The sequence below is a fragment of the Oncorhynchus mykiss genome, chromosome 15 (genome assembly GCF_057628025.1).
Source record: "Oncorhynchus mykiss isolate SJ-2025 chromosome 15, ASM5762802v1, whole genome shotgun sequence".
Taxonomy (NCBI): domain Eukaryota; kingdom Metazoa; phylum Chordata; class Actinopteri; order Salmoniformes; family Salmonidae; genus Oncorhynchus; species Oncorhynchus mykiss.
The window spans coordinates 47,154,221-47,173,059 of NC_143036.1; positions in this window are offsets into that span (position 1 = coordinate 47,154,221).

The following is an 18,839-nucleotide window of genomic DNA, read 5'->3' on the forward strand; positions in this document are numbered from 1 at the left end:
CGGAAATAATAACTAAACCAATAAATGAGAAATGGGAGGCTACCGGAACGAAGATACATTTTTTCAGAATAAACGTGGTGAGTGAAAAGTAATTATAGCTCACTCCCTACCCGGTATCTCATTCTACTGTTATACGACTCTGTATGCGTTTGTTGACAAACTTGTTATTTACGAAGTTTTTGGAACGTTCCACAAATTATACCCACCCACGGCGAATAGCCCGTGATATGCAACTTCTCAGGAAAGTTAAGAACAAATATACAGGCAGTTAAGCAAGCTAAGGCTAGCTTTATCAAGCAGAAATTTGCATCCTGTACCACTTACAAGTCTAGGTAGAGGGAACGCAACACCCTGCTACAACACAACTCCCTGTGGAGTGAAAGAGGTATGGTATTGTAGGTGCGAGTAAGGATGACAAAAGGCAGAATATACCGTTTACTGGGAATTTATTCCTTCACAGTAAATGTTGGGAAATGGGGCTGAACGGAACCAAAGCAAAGAAAGTAAATAACAAAGCTCCCTCTCCTACCTTACGACCCACTACTTAACACCACCTGGTGTGCTAACCAGGGCGGGGTCAGCTCTCCAATCATCAATGGGGCCGACCAATCAGCTGCTTGGGGGAATCCAGGAAGCCATTTTTCCTAAACACACACATACAAACAAAACCACAACACAGGAACTAGGGAACGTAACAAGCACAAACTCAAAAGTTCTGGGACACTGTAAAGTCCATGGAGAATAACAGTACATCCTCCCAGCTGCCCACTGCACTGAGGATAGGAAACACTGTCACCACCGATAAATCCACGAAAATTGAGAATTTTAATAAGCATTTTTCTACGGCTGGCCATGCTTTCCACCTGGCTACCCCTACCCAATCAACAGCCATCCACCCACAGCAACTCGCCCAAGCCTCCCCACTTGTCCTTCACCCAAATCCAGATAGCTGATGTTCTGAAAGAAAAAGAGCTGCAAAATCTGGACCCCTACAAATCAGCCGGGCTAGACAATCTGGACCCTCTCTTTCTAAAATGATCTGCCGAAATTACCAGCCTGTTCAACCTCTTTCGTATCGTCTGAGATTCCCATAGATTGGAAAGCTGCTGCGGTCATCCCCCTCTTCAAAGGGGGAGACACTCTAGACTAGTCTTGTTTTATCACACACCTGTTTTCAATCCCATTCATTACCTGTTGTGTATTTAACCCTCTGTTTCCCCTCATGTCTTTGTCAGAGATTGTTTTATGTCAAGTGTTGTTTTATAGTTGTGCGGCAGGGTCCTCGTACCCATGGTCATATATATGTGTAGGTAGGTGTTTGGAGCATGTTAAATGGACTTATATTAAAAGACTCCATTTACACTCCGTTTGACTCTCCTGCGCCTGACTTCCCTGCCACCTATACACACGACTCTGACAGCTATATTGTAAATACTTCGCCACCATGGCCTATTTATTGCCTTACCTCCCTTATCCTACCGCATTTGCACATGCTGTATATAGACTTTTCTACTATTTTATTGATTTTATGTTTGTTTATTCCATGTGTAACTCTGTTGTTGAATGTGTCGAACTGCTTTGCTTTATCTTGGCAATCTTGCAGTTGCAAATGAGAACTTGTTCTCAACTAGCCTACCTGGTTAAATAAAGGTTAAATAAAATAAATGTTTAAAAAAATGAACAACCCCTCCTTCCACATATCATATGCCTTCTCCACATCAAAAAATATAGCTACAACAGTCTCCTTGTTCACCTGAGCCTTCCTGACCTCTGCTTCTAAGCAGGGTCCATTGTTCCCCTACCCTTCCTGAACATACTCTGATGTGGCCATACTAACTCCCTGCTCTCCATGAAGTTAGTTAGCCTCTCCGTAATCATATGTTCCATAATCTTACATACATGTGATAAGGCTATTGGCCGATAGCTTGTTTGCCTTGTTGGGTCCTTCCCTGGCTTCCGGATTGGTACCACTACTGCCTCCTTCCAGCTGCCTGGTAGTTTCCCCTCCTCCCACATGCTGTTGTACAACACCTATACCTTGTCCAGTGCCACATCACTAAGATGGGCCAACATAACATAGCACACCTCATCTTTCCTAGGTGAAGTTAACCCAGCCTTCCCTATTGCCCTTTTCATCTCTGCCATGGTAAGTGGTGCATTCAAAACATAATCTACATCCTCCCTCCTATCCAGCACTCCATGATGTTCCTGTCTCGTTCTCTCTCTCCCCCTCTGCCCCTCTGACAAATTTGCCGAGCTATGCACTTGGACAAACACTTTGGCCATCATCTCTGCTTTCTCCTCATGTTATTGCCACATCCTTCCCACTCGTCAACACTAGCCTCACACCCACTATATGCCACACTATGAGCACCCCCACAGCTGTAGCACTTTGGTTGTACACCATCCCCACACTTCCCTTACTCATGCTCCCCTCCAAACCTGGCACACCTCTTTTTCTCTCTACAGGCTGTTGCCACGTGCCCAAACTTCTGGTAGTTATAACAGCTTAAAGGCTTCGGTAAATAAGCCCTCACATAATAAGTCATATATCCTAAGGTTACTTTATTTGGCAGTACCTGGTCCTTGAAGTGTAACAGAATAGATGTGCTATCTACCTGTCTATCTACTTGTTGCTTACAATCTATGAACATTCTCTAGAATGCCTCTTCTCAAGTTGTCTCTTACCTCTTTATTACTAACACTCACAGGCACTCCTGTTACCACCCATTTAATCCACTTCTTCCCTGCTTGATCATTCCAGCTGCTCGACACCACCTTACACTTCCTTATTTGCTTCACTCTGAGAGCGTTTTCCCTCTGCACCATGTTTTTACAGAACACCAACAAACTCTCATCTCTTAACACCTTAGCATTGATATTGTCATGACGTTGCCCTGTTGGGGGATATTCATGACCCTCCATAAATATCTTTCCCCCCTTTTCTCTCCACTCAACAGAATGGACTCTTTGAAAGTATTTTTGTTAACATAGACAGAGTATTATAAAATCAAAAGGTTGGGGAAAATAACAATCTTTATGTAATCCAACGAGTTGAAAGTGTCCCTTGGTACTTAAAGAATATGATGTCAGATCAGTGGTTGTCTGAGACATTATTACTGATGACAGGACGACAAACTGTATCTTGGAAAGTCTACACATTCTAGTTATCAGATTCACATGGAAGTGTGCAATTTAAATGTTTAAATATGAAACTATTTGTGAAAAGATTAAATGTAATTTAAGCTTCTAAATGAGAGAATTGTTTTCATAAATTAACTATGCTCCCTCAGTGGCCCCGCCCAAATGAACAGGCATTGATGGTGAACTATGAAACATGCCCTTCTCTCCCCCACTACAAAAGCCCATTGATGAAAGTCAACCTCTTGTGTTCCCGATGACGTGAGGACTGCTGTCCATACATTTAAAAGGGCTAATATCAACTACAGAACTAAGCCAACCTCAGCTTGAGCCATGGTTACGAATGGTTGAACGACTACAACCTAACGAAATTAACATTGTGTTCCCGAGGACGTGAGGACTGCTGTCCATACATTTAAAAGGGCTCATTTCAATGTGGATGTGACGATCGACACGCTGGAAGGATGAATTTTGACTATACCAGCCAGAATATAGGGTCTCCTGACCCCTCCTGTCTCAGCCTCCAGTATTTATGCTGCAGTAGTTTATGTGTCGGGGGCTAGGGTCAGTTTGTTATATCTGGAGTACTTCTCCTGTCCTATTCGGTGTCCTGTGTGAATTTAAGTGTGCTTTCTCTAATTCTCTCTTTCTCGCTTTCTTTCTCTCTCTCGGAGGACCTGAGCCCTAGGACCATGCCCCAGGACTACCTGACATGATGACTCCTTGCTGTCCCCAGTCCACCTGGCCGTGCTGCTGCTCTAGTTTCAACTGTTCTGCCTTATTATTATTCGACCATGCTGGTCATTTATGAACATTTGAACATCTTGGCTATGTTCTGTTATAATCTCCACCCGACACAACCAGAAGAGGACTGGCCACCCCACATGTGCTCTCTCTAATTCTCTCTTTCTCTCTTTCTTTCTCTCTCTCGGAGGACCTGAGCCCTAGGACCATGCCCCAGGACTACCTGACATGATGACTCCTTGCTCTCCCCAGTCCACCTGGCCGTGCTGCTGCTCCAGTTTCAACTGTTCTGCCTTATTATTATTCGACCATGCTGGTTATTTATGAACATTTGAACATCTTGGCCATGTTCTGTTATAATCTCCACCCGGCACAGCCAGAAGAGGACTGGCCACCCCACATAGCCTGGTTCCTCTCTAGGTTTCTTCCTAGGTTTTGGCCTTTCTAGGGAGTTTTTCCGACCACCGTGCTTCTACACCTGCATTGCTTGCTGTTTGTGGTTTTAGGCTGGGTTTCTGTACAGCACTTTGAGATATCAGCTGATGTACGAAGGGCTATATAAATAAATTTGATTTGATTTGATATAGCATGAGCTTATAGTATGGCAACTTGGTATGAACTTTGAACTCTTATTCACTAAGGAAGTGATACATCCTAGACGTCGAGTTATCAGCAGCAGTTGTAAACGTGGGCTAGGAAAGGACGAACTATCTCTTCAGAAAGACAGGGTACGACAATGTATCCGTTCTACCACACAACGACGGTACTACAACGTATCCGTTCTACCATACGACAACGGTACTACAACAAGACATATTCTTCAAAGGACAAGGGAGATCTCTGCTGGGCAACCCAGCCTTCCATCTTTGACCAATCTATCGAAGCACAGCTCAGAGTAAATATATTTATTGCATTTTCCTTTTCCAAATGGGCGGTTATTTAGAATGCATAAGATTCTGTATTTACAATAGCATAACTTCATAAGGTCTGATTGAGGAACAAAAGGATTGGGTCTCTGTCTTCCCACGCTTTCATTCAAACCCAACCCCCTTTCTTTGTGTAACCAGCTGTCATATCGGTTCTGTCCGCTAGGGATGTTTTCATGTATGACATAATTGGCAATCAATGTATGATCCATCCTGTGTATATGTAATTCTGTGTGATTATTTAGTAAATAAATAATTAAACCAAATGTTATAATGCTGACTCAACTTGCTAGCCAGGGTTCGTGAAGATAACCAAGAATTTTACGATGTTCAGATGAGACTGAATAAGGTGACAATTGATAATTGACTGCTATTATCCAGCAGCATACCACCCTGCATACCACTGCTGGCTTGCTTCTGAATCTAAGCAGGGTTGGTCCTGGTCAGTTCCTGGATGGGAGACCAGATGCTGCTGGAAGTGGTGCTGGAGGGCCAGTAGGAGGCACTCTTTCCTCTGGTCTAAAAAATATCCCAATACCCCAGGGCAGTGATTGGTGACACTGCCCTGTGTAGGGTGCTGTCTTTCGGATGGAATGTTAAACGGGTTTCCTGACTCTCTGCGGTCATTAAAGATCCCATGGCACTTATTGTAAGAGTACGGGTGTTAACCCTGGTGTCCTGGCTAAATTCCCAGTCTGGCTCTCAAACCATCACGGTCACCAGTTTACAATTGGCTCATAAATCCCCATCCTCTCCCCTGTAACTATTCCCCAGGTCGTTGCTGCAAATGAGTCAACTTACCTGGATGAATAAAAATAGTTGATATAAAAGATAACCAGGTTTTTAAGAGTTCATTTGTTAGACAACAGCTCTATAAAACATTCTTCCGTGGTGCCCCAACTTTCTAGTTAATTACATTTACATGATTAGTTTAATCAGGTAATATTAATTACAGAGAATTGATTTGATAAAATAGCATGTCATATATCACTTAATCAATAGTAAAGACATGAAAACTTCCCCAATCAACTCTTTTATCACAGGCATCAACCTTATCGGAAGCATCGCCCCTACTCCCACTTCCTCCCTAAACTTCAGAATTACTTCATGCTCCTCCTCACTGTAGCAATATTGATGTTACTCATATCGACACAGGAAACGGAAACCAGTTGTTACTTACCTTATTCATGTGCTGGTTGAAAACATGCCTCGTAAAGTTTGCTCAACTATATATCTTTGTCTGTCGTGACTACAACACAAAGCATATTGAAACATGGTGGCAGCGGGAGTCAAAAGAACCTGGATCTCATCGATGTAAATGAAGAATACATCCCAGGCGGCAGTTTGAAAAAGTGCCACGTTTACAGGCTAGTCATCGCGCTGAACGTTGACGTTAGCTGGCTATTGTGAGTGACTCTATGCTAAAAGCTAGCTGGCTATTGGACACAAGCAGATTCATGAGTAGCTAACATTCCATTCTACAAATAAATCGGCATGGAAAATGCACTGAAACTTCCGGGAAAAATTTACTTTGATGATTGTAATTTATCACTGACCTGAAGGAGGAAGAAGGAAAGAGGAATTCAATTTGTACATGGCTCTTACAATGAGAGAAAAAACTGATGACTACAAAGTGAAGCTACTGTATTATCTCATTGGGGGAAAAGGCAGAGAGATTTGTGAGACCCTGTGTGTGGGCAGTACAAAATACAATCTCTCTGTTGAGGAAGTAATTGCAGCACTGGATGCATTTTGTGATACCAAGAAAATAAAACAATTGAGAGATATACTTTTTTCATGCGAAGTCAGGGCCAAGATGAGAGTTCAGACAAATATCTCACTGAATTGAGGACTCTAGTGGCCACCTGCAACTTTGGAGTAATCACAGACTCTCTTATCAGGGACAGGATTGTGTGTGGCACGTGTGACCCACACTTAAGAGAGCGCTTACTCAGAGAGACTGATCTCAGTTTAGAGAAATGCATACAGATTGGAAGAGCTGTAGAACTGTCCAGACAGAGAGCTACAGTCATAAATGTGCAGGGCCATGTAGCAGTGCATGCAGTAACACAGAAAGAGAGACAGATAGGGAGAGGAGACCCTACAGAGGGACCGAGCATTATACAATGCAGATACGTTAGATGGACACATGAGAGAAAAAAGGAAAAATACCTTGCATATGGACATAAATGTAAATCCTGTGGAAAAAACATGGACTTTTTTACGGTTTTCAAAAGTGCAGGGACCAGCAAAAGTAACAGAGTCCTAGCAATGGAAAATGCGTCAGCTGACTCTGAGAGCGGTAAGAATGTGCTCTGCATCACACTAGGGCCAAAGTCAGAGAGCATCAATGTGGTGCAGGAGAAAACCACAGACCCCAATGCAGCTCTCTTTGCAACCATGCTGGTCAACAAAAAGTCAGATTTCAGCTAGATTGTGGCGCTAGTTGTAATGTTATCCCTGCAAACCTCATAAAAGCCAGTCACCTAGAGCCCTGCAGTCAGGTATTGGTGATGTATAACAAGAGCACTCTGACACCACTGGGGAAGTGCACACTTAAAGTGATCAATCCACGCAATAAGAAACCTGCCGAGTTGAGTTAATCCTAGTCAACAAAAATGTGCACAGGCCCATTCTAGGCAGTAAGGCTATCCAGGCAATGGAGTTGATTACTGTGCAGCACCACAACATCCTGGCCATCGAGAAAACAACAGGATCCTGGACTAAAGAGCAAATTAAACAGGAGTACTCTGATGTATTCCAGGGAGATCGATGCTTACCCGGCAAACTGAAGCTGGAAGTGGAGCCTGTCCAGCTGCCAAAGAGAAGAGTGCCAGTAGCACTATATAAACCACTCAAAGAGGAGCTCGTGGTCTAGAGAAAAGAAGGATGATAAACACTGTTGGAGTCAAAATCATTGCAGATGAAATCCTGCTTGTGGGAGAAGAAGACAATGATGAAGCGGTGACTCTGGACCATGACTAGAACCTGAAAATGCTCTTGGACAGATGCAGGAAGCTCAATATCAAGCTTAATCCGGAGAAGCTGCAGCTCAGGCTGAAGGAAGTGCCCTACATTGGCCACCTGCTCACATCAGCGGAGTTGAAAGTGGACCCAGGAAAAGTGACAGCCATCAGACAGATGCATAGGCCTACAGATGTGCAGGAGGTGCAGCGCTTCCTGGGCATGGTAAACTACCTAGCCAAGTTCTGCAGCCACGCCACAGAGCTCTGTGAGCCACTGCGACAGCTAACACACAAGGACTCACTGTGGGAGTGGTCAGAGAGACATGAGCTGCCTTTCAATAAAATCAGAGATATCATTGCACAGACCCCTGTGCTGAAATACTACAACCAAACATAGAAGCTTGTACTACAGTGTGATGCTTCAGAGAGTGGGTTAGGATGCAGGGAGGATAACCAATAGCATACACCAGCAGAGCCCTGACAGAGACTGAAAAAGGGTATGCACAGATAGAGAAGGAGCTGCTTGCAGAGCCCTGACAGAGACTGAAAAAGGGTATGCACAGATAGAGAAGGAGCTGCTTGCAGAGCCCTGACAGAGACTGATAAAGGGTATGCACAGATAGAGAAGGAGCTGCTTGTGGAGCCCTGACAGAGACTGATAAAGGTTATACACAGCTAGAGAAGGAGCTGCTTGCAGAGCCCTGACAGAGACTGAAAAGGGTATGCACAGATAGAGAAGGAGTTGCTTGCAGAGCCCTGGCAGACTGGAAAGGGGTATGCACAGATAAAGAAGGAGCTGCTTGAAGTTGTGTTTGGCATGGAGAGGTTCCACCATTTCACATATGGACGAACTGTGGAAGTGCAGTTCGATTACAAGCCTCTAGAGAGCATCATGACAAAGCCTCTCCTCAGCGCACCAAAAAGACAACAACGCATACTCATGAGACTCCAAAACTACGAGGTTAGTCTCCGATACGTTCCGGGACAGCATGTGGTGCTGGCCGATACCCCTCACAGAACAAGACAACAGACGCCCTGTGGAGTCCGAAGTGGAATCAATCAATATGATACACTACCTCCCTGTGTCAAGCGAGAGACTAAAGGACATTCAGAGAGCTACTGAGCTGGACCGGGAGCTCCAGACACTGAAAAATGTGATCCTGCAGGGGTGGCCTGAAGTGAAAGAACATGCACCCTTGGAAGTAGCCGAAAGAGACGCTGAGGCAACACGAAGCACCACAGTGTCCCTGGGCAAAAAATAGGCACTGACCTGTTCCAGTTCAACGACAGAGTCTACATGGTCACAGTTGATTATCTCTCCAACTTCTGGGAAGTGGACCATTTGGAGAACACACAGTCGAAAATGGTCATTCGAAAACTGAAGACACACTTTGCACGCTATGGGATACCCGACATCCTTTACTCAGACAATGGTCCCCAGTACTCTTCAGACGAGTTTCAGCAAGGCTTGGGACTTTACACACAAAACATTGTCTCCGGGATACACACAAAGTGATGGGAAAGTGGAATCAGCAGTAAAAACAGCCAAAAGACTGATGGCAAAAGCTGGATCACAGAGAAACCATGTCACAAGGAACAGACAACAGCCCTGCAATGGTGCTCATGGGAAGACGTACAAAGACACTACTTATAATGAGTGAAAATCTTCTGAGACCGGGGATGTCAAACTGTCAGCTGGAGAACTTCAAAGAAAGATAGTAGAAACAGGCAAAGTACCACGACACCTCTGCTAAGTATCTCACGGAGCTGCAACGAGATGACAGGGTGAGAGTTCAGCCACTCACAGGACAGAAACAGTGGGGACACAGGGCCACAGTAGTCAGACCTGTGGAGCAAAGGTCCTATGAGGTGAAGACAGAACAGGGACAAGTATTCAGGAGGAACAGGCGACACCTGAGGAAGAGCAGAGAAATAGAGTAGGATTTCCCTACTTTTGAGGAGCCTGGCACAGAGCCAGTAAACAGAGCACCAGCTGACACCCAGCAGGGTGCAGAACACAACCTAGAGGTGGACGCTGCACCTTAACAAGAAGATCCAAACATCTCAGGTCAAGCACCTCCTGATGTAATCAACACTCCACGCACAAGGTCTGGTAGCGCCAGCCGAAGACCTATACACGTGAAAGACTTTGTGTGAAGGTAAAAATAATAATAATTAATGGACAGTCAGAGACAGTAAACAAACATTCAGTTCACATTCAGTTGTAGTCCAGCAGACATGGACTACAAGCCAAAGTTGGGTGGAGTCTGCCTTTGTTAAAAAAAAAAGAGAACATGTAGCAATATTGATGTTACTCATTGATGTTACGTAGGAAACTGAATCTTTGTCGTGACTACAACACAAAGCATATTGAAAAACTCACCTCCAAGCTCCCCTCACGTTTTATCTGTCACTAGCTTTAGAAATGGTTGCTCTCCTCAAACTTCCTTTTCTGCCTCCATAGACCTTTCGCTCCGCTTCAAACCACTACTCCATTTATCTCCGTCTTTCTTACTCCCTCATTTATTTGTACCACTATGCTCCATACTTGCTTCACTTTCTTCTCGATCACTAACTCCTACCATCTCTAAACCAGTCACAGCACAACTGTGCCGAGCCGCCGCCACACCAAGTAAAGTTAGATTGCTTGTTTTTCCGCTATTTCTAACAGTTCACACAACGTCCCTTCGCCCTCTCCGCCGCACTAGACTGCGGTGCGCTCAATAATTTTAACTTGTGCATTGCTTTACTGTGCGGTGGTAAAAGCGAAAGTACAGTCACAGACTCCAACTAGCTTGCTTTTAGCTAGTTGAAAAGCGAAACACATGCGTAGTATAGCTCTCCCCCTCACATATCGATCACCTCCAGCTCGTGGCTTCAGCGTACCAGACTGTCCCCATGCACTGATCATGAGTCGTGTGAGTTGTCAGATGCTCCTACCTAGCCCAGCACTGGCCTGTTGTGTCCTCTCTCAGGTGCACAAGTATTAGCGGGCTTAATCTCATTTTATTTGCCATTTAAGAGCATGGGTAGTACATAGACTGTAAAAAATACAGTGAGCGAAGTGTACAATCCAAGCAGGTAATATATAATATCGAACCATTACATTACAGGGTAGCAGACCATATTATATCATATAATGAGTGCCTCTGTATGGGCTGGATTTTACAAGCGTTGCAATGATAAAGGCCTACATGTGTCTTTCAATTTCAAATACAATCAATAAACAAGAACTCACAGACCAACAGGAGGCAGAAGTATTCCTCAATGACCCTTTTATTAAAGTTTTTGACCAAATACGTTTTTACAACAATTTCAATATCACTTGGCAGACGTTTTCATCCAAAGGATTTACAGCATAGTAAATCAAATAAAATGTTATTTGTTACATGCGCCGAATACAACCTTACCGTGAAATGCCTACTTACAAACCCTTAACCAAAAATGCAGTTTGGTTAACGCCGTAAAGTATTTTTTAAATCTGACACAGTGGCTGTATTAACAAGAATTCATGCTTTTAAATGATGTAAGACATCATTGAATGTCTAATATTACAATTTTTGTATTTTGCATTTCGCGCTCTGCAATTTCACCAGATGTTGGCCAGGTGGGACATTAGAGCCCCACCTAGCCCAAAGAGGTTTTTACTAAAGAAACTAAAGATACATTTAAAATAATAACAGAGATGAGGTAGGCATAAAAAGATAATGTTAAACACTATTATTGCACGCAGATTGAGTCCATGCAACGTATTATGACTTGTTAAGCACATATTTACTCCTTAACGTACACTATATAAGTATGTGGACACCCTTTGAAATGAGTTGGATTTGTCTATTTCAGCCACCCCGTTGCTGACATGTATATTAAATCAAGCACTAAGGCATGCAATCTCCATAGACAAACATTGGCAGTAGAATGGCCTATACTATAGAGCTCAGCGACTTTCAACGTGGCACCATTATAGGATGCCATCTTTCCAACAAGTCAGTTTGTAAAATGTCTGCTCTGCTAGAGCTGCCCTGGTCAACTGTAAGTGCTGTTATTGTGAAGTGGAAACGCCAAGGAGCAAGCTCATAGAATGGGACCATCGAGTGCTGAAGTGTGTAAAAATCATCTGTCCTTATCAGAACTCAGGATAAGACCCAGATGCAGACAGCTAGAGTCACAAATGTTTATTGACCCAAACAGGGGGCAGGCAAAAGTCAGGTCAAAGGTAGGCAGAAGTCCTTAATCCAGGGCAGAGTCAATAAGGTACAGAACAGCAGGCAGGCTCGGTGTCAGGACAGGCAGATGTTGTAAACGGGTCAGAGTCAGGCAGATACTGAACAGTAGGCAGGCTTGGAGTCAGGGCAGGCAGAATGTTCAGAACCGGGGAAACAGAACTTGAGAAAGCAGGGAGACGGGAAAACATGCTGGTAAGACCTGACAAGACGAACTGGCAACAGACAAACAGAGAACACAGGTATAAATACACTGGGGATAATGAGGAAGATGGGCGACACCTGGAGGGGAGTGGAGACAAGCACAAAGACAGGTGAAACAGATCAGGGTATGACAGTCCTCGCTTGCAACACTCACTACAGAGTTCCAAATTGCCTATGGAAGCATCGTCAGCAAAATAACGATTTGTTGGGAGCTTCATGAAATGGGTTTCCATGGCCGAGCAGCCGCACACAAACCTAAGATCACCATGCGCAATGCCAAGCGTCGGTTGGAGTGGTGTAAAGCTCGCATCCATTGGACTCTGGGGCAGTGGAAATGTGTTCTCTAGAGTGATGAATCACGCTTCACCATCTGGCAGTCCAACGGTCAAATCTGGATTTTGCGGATGCCAGGAGAAGGCTACCTGCCCCAATGCATAGTGCCAGCTGTAAAGTTTGGTGGAGGAGGAATAAAGGTCTGGGGATGTTTTTTCATGGTTCAGGCTAGGCCCCTTAATTCCAATGAAGGGAAAGCTTAACGCTACAGCATACAATGACATTCTCGATGATTCTGTGCTTCCAACTTTGTGTCAACAGTTTGGGGAAGGCCCTTTCCTGTTTCAGCATAACATTGCCCCTGTGCACAAAGCGACATCCTTATAGAAATGGTTTGTCGAGATCAGTGTGGAAGCACTTGACGGGCCTGCACAGAGCCCTGACCTCATCCCCATCGGACACCTTTTGGGATGAATTGGAACGCCGACTGCAACCTAAGCCTAATCGCCCAAAGTCAGTGGCTGACCTCACTAATGCTCTTGTGACTGAATGGAAGCAAGTCCCCGCAGCAATGTTCTAACATCTAGTGAAAAGCCTTCCCAGAAGAGTGGAGGATGTTGTAGCAGCAAAGGGGGACCAACTCTATATTAATGCCCATGATTTTGGAAGGAGATGTTAGACAAGCATGTGTCCACATACTTTTAGTGTATTTAGGCTTGCCATAACAAAGGGGTTGTATACTTATTGACTCAAGACATTTCAGCTTTTCATTTTCGATAAATGTGTAAACATTTTTAAAAACATAATTCCACTTTGGCATTATGGGGTATTGTGTGTAGGCCAGAGACACAACATCTCAATTTAATCTCAGGCTGTAATACAACAAAATGTGGAAAAAGTATTTTCTGAATGCACTGCATACACCTCTGAAAAGTTGCAATATGATGACGTAACAGTGTAATTGGTATTTTGTATGACCTATTATTTGCTGTTGTTTTTTATTTCATATAATTTCAGAAACAGGGTGAAATGGTGTGGTGTCACCCACAGCTGTCCATCAGGCCCTCCTGATGGACACACAGGACATGTTTCTTCCTGGATACGATCTGTTAGAAGCTCTGTAGCCAGTCCCTGTCATTTACTTCCCTTTGAAGCACCTGACAAAGGCAGAGAGGGCCAACCTTCCTGTAACCCGACTAGACAACCTAGGAGGATACAAGCCCTGCTGGATATGTGTGAGATGTACAACCTGCTGCAGATCTTTCTGGTGTCCTCCAAGGTCATCATTGTGCAGTAGGCTAGGGCGATCATGTTTTTATGTGAGGATGCCTAACCCAGTGCCAGGTAGTTTAATATACCAACTCCAGGATTCTTTAAAACTCTGGCAATTACGGTATTGTAGTTACATGTTATGTTATCTGTAAATAGTTCACTAAACTTTTCTGTATTGCACTGGGCGCCTCTATGTTTTCTTTCTTGTTCTACAAAAAAAACATCAAGACCTTCAGTGGTGTCAGGTTACATACTGGTTGCTGGCTCAGTTGATGGAGTTTGACATTTAACATCACAGGTCTGAGGGACTGAGAAGCTGAACCTTGACAAGGACAGATTAGTAGTCTAGACTGCAAAGCATTCACACTAGAAATGCTCTGATTTTCACTGCAAACATTATATATCAATGATATCATAATCGAGTGCAAAATTCCACAGCTAATCTTTTCACATGTGATAACTGATAATAATTATGAGCAAGTAATAGACTAGAGGATTTTAAACTAAATGAAAGTGTTTGAACCTCTCAACAGCTCCACACTAACCTGCAAGCTTCTAAGAAATACACACAAAATGTTGAAATACAATAGCTAAAGAGTTCATGCATTAAAAAAGGTTTGTCTAGGTGGCGAATGGGCTGAATCAAGCCCAGATTGAGCAATGTCTGTTTGATGAGCTGAGCTTTACGGCAGCGCTGGCAAAGTGGCTTAGAGAGCATGGGTTTGTCGGTCTTGGATCTTCTCTGCTCAGTTGAGGTTTGGGAGTGTCACGTGGTGACGCCAGCTCCACTGTCGTCAGCCAGGTAGCTCTCTGCTAGAGACAAGAAATCAGCAGCAGCTGTGTCTTTGGAGCTCCGGCGTCGGGCGGCCTGGAACACAAGTGAAATTGGTTAAATGGCATGTGATTAACAACTCTAGCTTTCATACTCAAGTTAATGAATGAATTTGAAAATTAGCAGGGTTGCTTCAGGCATCAGGAGACTGAAACACACAGGAGGATCTCAGGCAAGTAACATGTGAACACAAAAGGAAAAACATCTTCCCTCTCTGCAGGGCTTCTTCCTCAGCCAATGCTGCAAGCTACGTTGATAGACAGAGAGAGTGTGTGTGAGGGAAAAATACAACTTAACAAGACACAATCTTACATTAGCATCAGAGTAGCACCAGACAATGGATGGGCTTGCAGAGTTTGGGCGGTGGGTGGACCTAGTGTCACCACAACAACTTCTATTTAACACCCTGAAACCTGGTTGTTGTAACCTGGACAGGACCTCCCTTGGTAAATCATTGAAGATCTTCATCAGTTCTGCGCAGTCTGTTGAGACCCATCGTTTCTCTTTGAACTCCTATGTGACATGACAAAGAAGAAACCTTTTTATTCAATCGGCTGATCTCCTGCCACTGCATCTTCACCTTTGTACGGCATGCTTTCAGCTGACCCTGGGTTGAATACATTTTCTTCTTCATTGTTCTTGGAGATGACGCATTGTAGGAGTGATCCGGTGCCACAATGTTGGAGTGATCAGTCTCAAAATAACCTTTAGAAAGCGCAGCTGCGTAACTATGGTCTAGTGAAACTAGACTTCCATCAGCCACATCCCCATTTCGTTCGACCCCACTAACGTCGTTGTCCACTGTCACGTCGATGACGTCATGATCGACATCATAGACAACAACCCAACAGGCACACAATGTCATTTCGACGTCTCACTATGGGCATATTCTGGTCGCAATGTCATATGACCAAAATATGACCAGCTTAAGATGTCTTTAGCCTAGCCTTTTCCCAACTGACTCGAACCAGATGTCGTTTCAGGTCTCATGGCGGTCGCTTATTAAAACAAATCTTAAAATAGTGAATCTTCTCAGGCACATGCACAGATATGGCTCTACCTGTGCACAGCACTTGCCCCATTTCCCTATAAATGTTTGGTCATTGTTCTGAACCCATTGCTCGCAAGTCGTCATTAAATTAATATCTATTCTTTAGAACCGAAAAGCTGCGCCACGAGTCTTGATTGTTGATCAATGTCCAGTTATCAGCATTGGCACGCAAAGGCGGGCCTATCCAGATTAGTGAACAGAAACAACTTGTTTTTTTTGCCTAGCAAAACTAGAGTAGGACTACATTTATCATCCATATAAAATACAGTTTAGCAATCTACTACTGACTCATGATCATTTTCATATTTCAGATGAGCCCAGTTTGGGTGGCTATATGTCTAAAGATAAGCAGCTGTAACATCACACTGCCTTAAATATTATGGGATGATGATGTAACATATTCTGGCAAATGTATTGTGATATTTGTGAGGAAGAAAAGGGCTTCCAGACTGGCAACAAGCATTCTGCAGGCAGGTTGCCCTCCAACGTGATGGTACGCTTTCCATCCGATCCTGCAACCTCTGCTAAAAGTAGGCCATATGATTTAGCTTGCTCTGGACTCCAGAGATGTGACATCATATATCCCTACTAACATGAATGACTTTCAGTTCCAAATGCAGGTGTAAAACGCAGTTTAGTTCTGTAGCCTATCTTGCATTTTATGACTGAAATGACAGGCAACGTTTGGAGTTTGGTTGGATATAGTAATGGTAGGATACAGTATTTCCTGCAATCTTCTATTTTGACTGGAATTGTGTTGGTTATTGTTAAGTGGTGAATTTATTCAATTTCAAAATAGTTTTTTTTAAATCAAATGTATTTATATAGCCCTTCGTACATCAGCTAATATCTCAAAGTGCTGTACAGAAACCCAGCCTAAAACCCCAAACAGCAAGCAATGCAGGTGTAGAAGCACGGTGGCTAGGAAAAACTACAGAGAAAGGCCAAAACCTAGGAAGAAACCTAGAGAGGAACCAGGCTATGAGGGGTGGCCAGTCCTCTTCTGGCTGTGCCGGGTGGAGATTAGAACAAAGCATGGCCAAGATGTTCAAATGTTCATAAATGACCAGCATGGTCAAATAATAATAATCACAGTAGTTGTCGAGGGTGCAGCAAGTCAGCAACTTAGGAGTAAATGTCAGTTGGCTTTTCACAGCCGATCATTAAGAGTATCTCTACCACTCCTGCTGTCTCTAGAGAGTTGAAAACAGCAGGTCTGGGACAGGTAGCACGTCCAGTGAACAGGTCAGGAATCCATAGCTGCAGGCAGAACAGTTCAAACTGGAGCAGCAGCACGGCCAGGTGGACTGGGGACAGCAAGGAGTCATCATGCCGGGTAGTCCTGACGCATGGTCCTAGGGCTGAGGTCCTCCGAGAGAAATAGAGAATTAGAGAGAGCATACTTAAATTCACACAGGACACCAGATAAGACAGGATAAGTACTCCAGATATAACAAACTGACCCTAGCCCCCCGACACATAAACTACTGCAGCATATATACTGGGGGCTGAGACAGGAGAGGTCAGGAGACACTGTGGCCCCATCCAATGATACCCCCGGACAGGGCCAAACAGGAAGGATATAACCCCACCCACTTTGCCAAAGCATAGCCCCCACACCACTAGAGGGATATCTTCAACCACCAACTTACCATCCTGAGACAAGGCCGAGTATAGCCCACAAAGATCTCCGGCCTGGCACAACCCAAGGGGGGGGGGCGCCAACCCAGACAGGAAGATCACGTCAGTGACTCAACCCACTCAAGTGACGCACCCCTCCTAGGGACCGCATGAAAGAACACCAGTAAGCCAGTGACTCAGCCCCTGTAATAGGGTTAGAGGCAAAGAATCCCAGTGGAGAGAGGGGAACCGGCCAGGCAATAAATTGCTACCATTGTTTGGTCTACCATTTTTTTTTTTTACAATTCAGAAGAACTGTTTTGAGGTAAAGGCACCAAACTTGGAACCAAGATCATTTTATGGACCCTGGAAGATGTAGATTTGGAACACCCACAGATTTGGCACCTGGGGGTCGTGGCAGACTGTACCACTATTTTACAAACCATTAATCTACAAAAAGTTATTGCCTTTTAAAAGTAAGATATTTATTGCCTATACTACTTGCTGTCACACCCTGACCATGTTTTGCTTTGTATGTTTCTATGTTTTGGTTGGTCAGGGTGTGAGCTGAGTGGGCATTCTATGTTACATGTCTAGTTTGTCTAGTTCTATGTTTAGGTAGTATATTTAGGTAGCCTGTTTGGTGTTGGGTTTTGTGGGTGATTGTCCTTGTTCCTGTCTCTGTTACTTTGCACCAGTATTAGGCTGTTTCGGTTTTCGTGTTACGTTTATTGTTTTTGTATTTGATTCGTGTTTACCTTGTTTTATTAAACATGGATCGCAATAGCCACGCCGCATTTTGGTCTGACTCTCTTTCACGTACAGAAAACCGTGACACTTGCCCTGGAACTCCTGAAAACCAAAAGATTTGACATTAACACGCAGTATATTTCAGTGAGTACAGAGGGAAACACATCAGTCATGTAGGCCACATTTATTTTATTTTATCTAGGATAAGTGTAGCAGAGTCGAGTTAAAACACTCTCGTGATGAAGTAGCTCGGCATGCAACTTAAAACCACCCTTGGCCAAAGACTGACTATTTCTTTGGTCTAATGGTTAAGAAGTTTGGTTCTGTTTATGTACTGTACATGTGCACCTCACTCAGGTTTCAACTCAGGTTGCATGGCCTTAACTTGTGTATGGAATACTACATGATAAGTGTGTAACAGTAAATAAAGTATGCTAATGTACTGGTGTTTGGGCAGTGGTCAAAAATGCTTAAGTAGTTGTCACGTTCTGACCATAGTTCTTTTGTGTTTTCCTTGTTTTAGTGTTGGTCAGGACGTGAGCTGGGTGGGCATTCTATGTTGTGTGTCTAGTTTGTCCGTTTCTATGTATGACCTGATATGGTTCACAATCAGAGGCAGTAGTCAGTAGTCTGATTGGGAACCATATTTAGGTAGCTTGTTTTGTGTTGCGGTTTGTGGGTGGTTGTTTCCTGTCTTTGTGTTCTCTGCACCAGATAGGACTGTTTTTGGGTTTTGCCACGTTTGTTATTTTGTATATGTGTAGTGTTCACGTTATCGTCTTTTATTAAATATGATGAACACGAACTACGCTGCATTTTAGTCCTCCTCTCCTTCGA